The sequence below is a fragment of the Triticum urartu genome, chromosome 3 (genome assembly GCF_003073215.2).
Source record: "Triticum urartu cultivar G1812 chromosome 3, Tu2.1, whole genome shotgun sequence".
Classification (NCBI taxonomy): Eukaryota; Viridiplantae; Streptophyta; class Magnoliopsida; order Poales; family Poaceae; genus Triticum; species Triticum urartu.
Window position 1 is genome coordinate 556,506,468 of NC_053024.1, and position 5,456 is coordinate 556,511,923.

Consider the following 5,456-nt stretch of genomic DNA (forward strand, 5'->3'; position numbering starts at 1 on the left):
AAGATGTACCATGACCTCAAGCAGTCGTATTGGTGGACTCGAATGAAGCGCGAGATTGCTCAGTTCGTGAATGAATGTGATGTCTGCAGAAGAGTGAAGGCAGAACACCAACGACCAGCTGGTCTCCTCCAACCTCTTGCCATTCCAGAATGGAAGTTTGACCACATTGAGATGGACTTCGTGACTGGATTTCCAAAGTCCAAGCGTGGCAATGATGCTATATTCGTTGTCATCGACAAACTCACTAAAGTGGCTCATTTCATTCCTATCAAAGAATCCATCACAACAGCTCAATTGGCAGAGCTATATACCTACCGGATTGTCTCTCTGCACGGCATTCCGCAGTTGATATCTTCAGATCGTGGCAGCATCTTCACCTTGAAGTTTTGGGATTCTTTTCAGAAGGCCATGGGCACCAACATCCGTTTCAGCACAGCTTTTCATCCCCAAACTAGTGGCCAAGTCGAGCGTGTCAATCAGATCCTTGAAGATATGCTCAGGGCTTGCGTTATCTCTTTCGGTATGAAGTGGGAAGATTGTCTTCCATATGCCGAGTTCTCCTACAACAACAACTTCCAAGCGAGTTCAGGCAAGGCCCCATTTGAAATTCTCTATGGCAGGAAGTGCCGTACTCCTCTTAACTGGTCAGAGACCGGTGAACGTCAACTTCTTGGAAATGACTTGATCACAGAGGTAGAGGAAATGTGCAAAGTCATTCATGATAACCTCAAAGCCACGCAATCGCGCCAGAAGAGCTACTATGATAGTAAGCATCGTGATTTGGCTTTCGAGATTGGAGACCATGTTTACCTCCGCCTCTCTCCAATGAAAGGTACTCGTCGCTTTGGTATCAAAGGGAAGCTTGCCCCTAGATATGTGGGTCCTTTCAAAATCATCAGCAAGAGAGGCGATCTCGCCTATCAACTCAAGCTTCCCTCCAACTTTGCAAACGTGCACGACGTGTTCCACGTGTCTCAGCTCCGCAAGTGCTTCAAGACCCCTGACCGCACCATCAACTTCGAAGACATTGATCTCCAAGAAGACCTTTCTTATCATGAGCACCCAGTTGCTATTCTTGAAGAAACTGAGCGCAAGACTCGCAACAAGTCAATCAAATTCCTCAAAGTCAAGTGGTCACACCATTCCGACCGTGAAGCCACCTGGGAACGCGAGGATCACCTCCATTCTGAGTACCCGGAGTTTTTCCAGTCCTAGATCTCGGGACGAGATCCTTTCGTAGTGGTGGAGTGTTGTAACAACCTGGATGTAATTTGCCTTATATGTACTCCAACTCTTGCCGTTTCCGGCACTAAGTTATTTTATTTCCTTGTTGTCGGGTTTTTGTCTCTGAGGGAGTCGTGGATTAGGGGGTGTCCGGATAGCCGGACTATAACCTTTAGCCGGACTATGAAGATACAAGATTGAAGACTTCGTCCCGTGTCTGTATGGGACTTTCCTTGGCGTGGAAGGCAAGCTTGGCAATACGGATATGTAGATCTCCTCCCATTGTAACCGACTCTGTGTAACCCTAGCCCTCTCCGGTGTCTATATAAACCGGAGGGTTTTAGTCCATAGGACGAACATACAATCATACCATAGGCTAGCTTCTAGGGTTTAGCCTCTCTGATCTCGTGGTAGATCTACTCTTGTACTACCCATATCATCAGTATTAATCAAGCAGGACGTAGGGTTTTACCTCCATCAAGAGGGCCCGAACCTGGGTAAAACATTGTGTCCCCTGCCTCCTGTTACCATCTGGCCTAGACACACAGTTCGGGACCCCCTACCCGAGATCCGCCGGTTTTGACACCGACATTGGTGCTTTCATTGAGAGTTCCTCTGTGTCGTCGCCATTAGGCTTGATGGCTCCTACTATCATCGATAGCGATGCAGTCTAGGGTGAGACTTTTCTCCCCGGACAGATCTTCATGTTCGGCGACTTTGCACTGCGGGCCAATTCGCTTGGCCATCTGGAGCAGATTGAAAGTTACGCCCCTGGCCACCAGGTCAGGTTTGGAAGCTTAAACTACATGGCCGATATCCGTGGAGATTTGATCTTCGACGGATTCGAGCCTCTGCCTTGTGCGCCACGCGGTCACGATGAGTATGACTTAGCTCTCCCATCGGACAGTGTTAAGGAGATCGCACCGGCAGCAGCTTCGACCCTCAATTTGGAGCCAGTTGCGCCTTCCATGGACGGGTGGATGGACCCCGCCATGGAGGCCTTACCCTCAGCGGCATCGAGCCGAACATCGACCTTACCTTGCACGAGAGCCGCGTTGTTAAACTGTCGGATCCTTCTCCGGCCACGGATTCCGAACCGCCTGCGCCCGTTCCTATCGAATCTGATTGGGCGCCGATCATGGAGTTTACCTCCATGGATATTTTTCAGCACTCTCCCTTTGGCGACATACTGAACTCATTAAGGTCTCTCTCCTTGTCAGGAGGATCCTGGCCGAACTATGTCCGGCAGGACTGGGATGCGGACGACGAAGAAATTTGAGGCCCACCCACCACCCAATTAGTAGCTACTGTCGATGACTTAACCAACATGCTCGACTTCGACTCCGAAGACATCGACGGTATGGACGACGATGCAGGAGGCGAAGAGGAACCACCGCCCACAGGGCACTAGACGTCCACCTCATCACATGACGTATACATGGTGGACACACCAAAAGAAGACGACGAGGAGGTACAGAAGGACGCAATGAAGGCTTGTCCCCTCGAGAAGCAGTCAAAGCGGCGGTATAAGGGCCGCCCCAAATCCAGCCTCGGCAGAAATAACGATCATAAAGACCCAGCGTTGGAGCAGGGCGAACCACTGCCGGACCACGGCAATACGGAGAATCAAACCGAACAAACTGATTCTGTCAAAGATAATAGTCTGGATGACATAACACCGGACAGGCACCCGGAGCAAAAGAATGCCCATCAAAGGCTTGTTGCCACCGCGAGGAGTCTGAAAAAGCAGAAGCAAAGGCTCAAGGCTGCGTAGGACACACTCCAAATCAGATGGAGTAAAGTACTCAACACAGCTGCGAAGTATGGTGGTAATCGCCCCACCAAGAGCTACCTGAAGCGGAAGTTGCTACCCGAATTCGATGAGGAGGCCCTAGATCCCCCACAACCAAAAATCAAAACGGCCACCTGGCCGGATAGATGACCTCACGGCCAACATAGAATGGCAAACAACGCCACTCAAAAGTCAATACGTGATCCACGCGAGGGCTCGCACCAAAAGGACGGCACAACTAGATCCATCTATGGACCGCGCAAGCGCACTCCAGCACACGATGCAACACACCAAACATCCGAACACCACGGCACGCCCAGATACAGGGGCGCCGCACACCCCTTATGTTTCACCGATGAGGTGCTGTACCATGAATTTCCAGAGGGATTCAAACCCGTAAACATAGAGGCATACGACGGAACAACAGACCCTGGGGTCTGGATTGAGGACCATATCCTCCACATCCATATGGCTCGAGGAGACGATCTCCACGCCATTAAAAACTTACCCCTCAAACTCAAAGGGCCAGCTCGGCACTGGCTTAAAAGCCTCCCTGAAAACTCCATTGGAAGCTGGGAAGTGCTCGAAGACGCTTTTCGGGCAAATTTTCAAGGGACTTATGTCCGACCTCCGGACGCGAACAATTTGAGTCATATAACTCAACAGCCCGGAGAGTTAGCCCGAAAGCTTTGGAGCAGGTTTCTTACTAAAAAGAACCAAATAGTCGACTGTCCGGACGCCGAAGCCTTGGCAACTTTTAAGCATAGCATCCGTGACGAATGGCTTGTCAGACACCTCGGCCAAGAAAAGCCAAGAACAGTGGCAGCATTAACAAGCCTCATGACCCGCTTTTGCATGGGTGAGGATAACTGGCTAGCCAGATGCAACACCAGCGACCCCAGTACATCTGAAGCTAGAGATGGAAACAGGAATCACGGCGCAACAACAATAACAAACGACGGAATAAAGAAGACAACACGAAGAGCACGGCAGTAAACGCCGGATTCAAAAGCTCTCGGCCAAGTCAGCAAAAGCCGCCCTCTAAAGGCGCCAGAGATGAACTGTCCAGCCTAAACAAAATTCTGGACCAAGTATGTCAGATCCATAGCACCCCTGGTAAACCTGCTAATCATACCCACAGAGAATGTTGGGTCTTCAAGCAGTCCGGCAAGCTCAACGCCGTACACAAGGGGGAGGATACACCGAGCGAAGATGAGGATGAGCCTCTCAAGCAAGACACTGGGGAACAAAAGAAGTTTCCATCAGAAGTCAAAACAGTCAACGTATTACACGTGATCAAGGGAAGCAAAGCGTCCCTCCCAGATAAATATGCCCAAGGGCCTATCACCGCGAAACCCTGCCACTGGTCGTCTCAACCGGTCACTTTCGACCATCGTGATTACTCAGCAAGTATCCGGCAGGCAGGATGGGCTGCCCTGGTATTAGACCCAATAATTGATGGATACCACTTTACACGAGTCCTGATGGACGGTGGCAGCAGTCTAAACCTGATATACCAGGATACAATCCGTGAAATGGGGATAGACCCAACGAAAATTTGCCATAGCAACACTACCTTTAAAGGAGTAACGCCAGGCCCAGGGGCTCACTGCACGGGCTCCCTGCTACTAAAGGTTATATTCGGCTTCCCCGATAACTCCCGTAGCGAACATTTAACCTTCCACATTGATCCATTCCAAAGAGGTTATCAAGCACTACTTGACCGCAAAGCTTTTGCTCGCTTTAATGCAATACCTCATTACGCTTCCCTCACGCTCAAGATGCCCGGTCCACGTGGCATCATTACAGTGAACAGAAATATTAAGCGATCTTTGCGCGTCGAAGAGAATGCGCCTGCCCTGGCAGCCGCACACTAAAAACGGCCTCACCAACTAAAGCATTTGATAGGTCGTCAAGACCACGGACGCGGTTAGACGAGTCCGGCGCTGCTATATGTAATTTGTACCGGATTGATGGCCACACCCCTATTACAAATACAAGGGGCTCAACGCACGCAGACAAGTGGCAATTTCTACTCATTTTTAGTTATACATGGTTTCTTTAAAAACTATCTTTTTGCACGACAACTTTTTCACCTAAGTTCCTCTCTTTTACAGATGATCATCGTGCTACACCCGTCCAGGATATGGCACAACGGAGACACAAGCGCAGACGTGCAGCAGGGACCCGCTCCAAGGATTCTTTTTAGATTAAGACCCTGCGTAAACCTTTTTTACTGTCTCTTGTTGATACACATCCCTCGAATTCTCAGTACAATTGAGAAGGATGCTGACGTCTTGGCATGTGGCCATGTCAGAATAATGCACGTACCTGGACACAAGGGGCTTCTTACAAAGGGCACTACTTAGGCCCGGTTTATACCATAAAGACTGAATACCTTAGGGAGTGTTCGGCGTCGCGAGTTTGGCCTTATATGCAT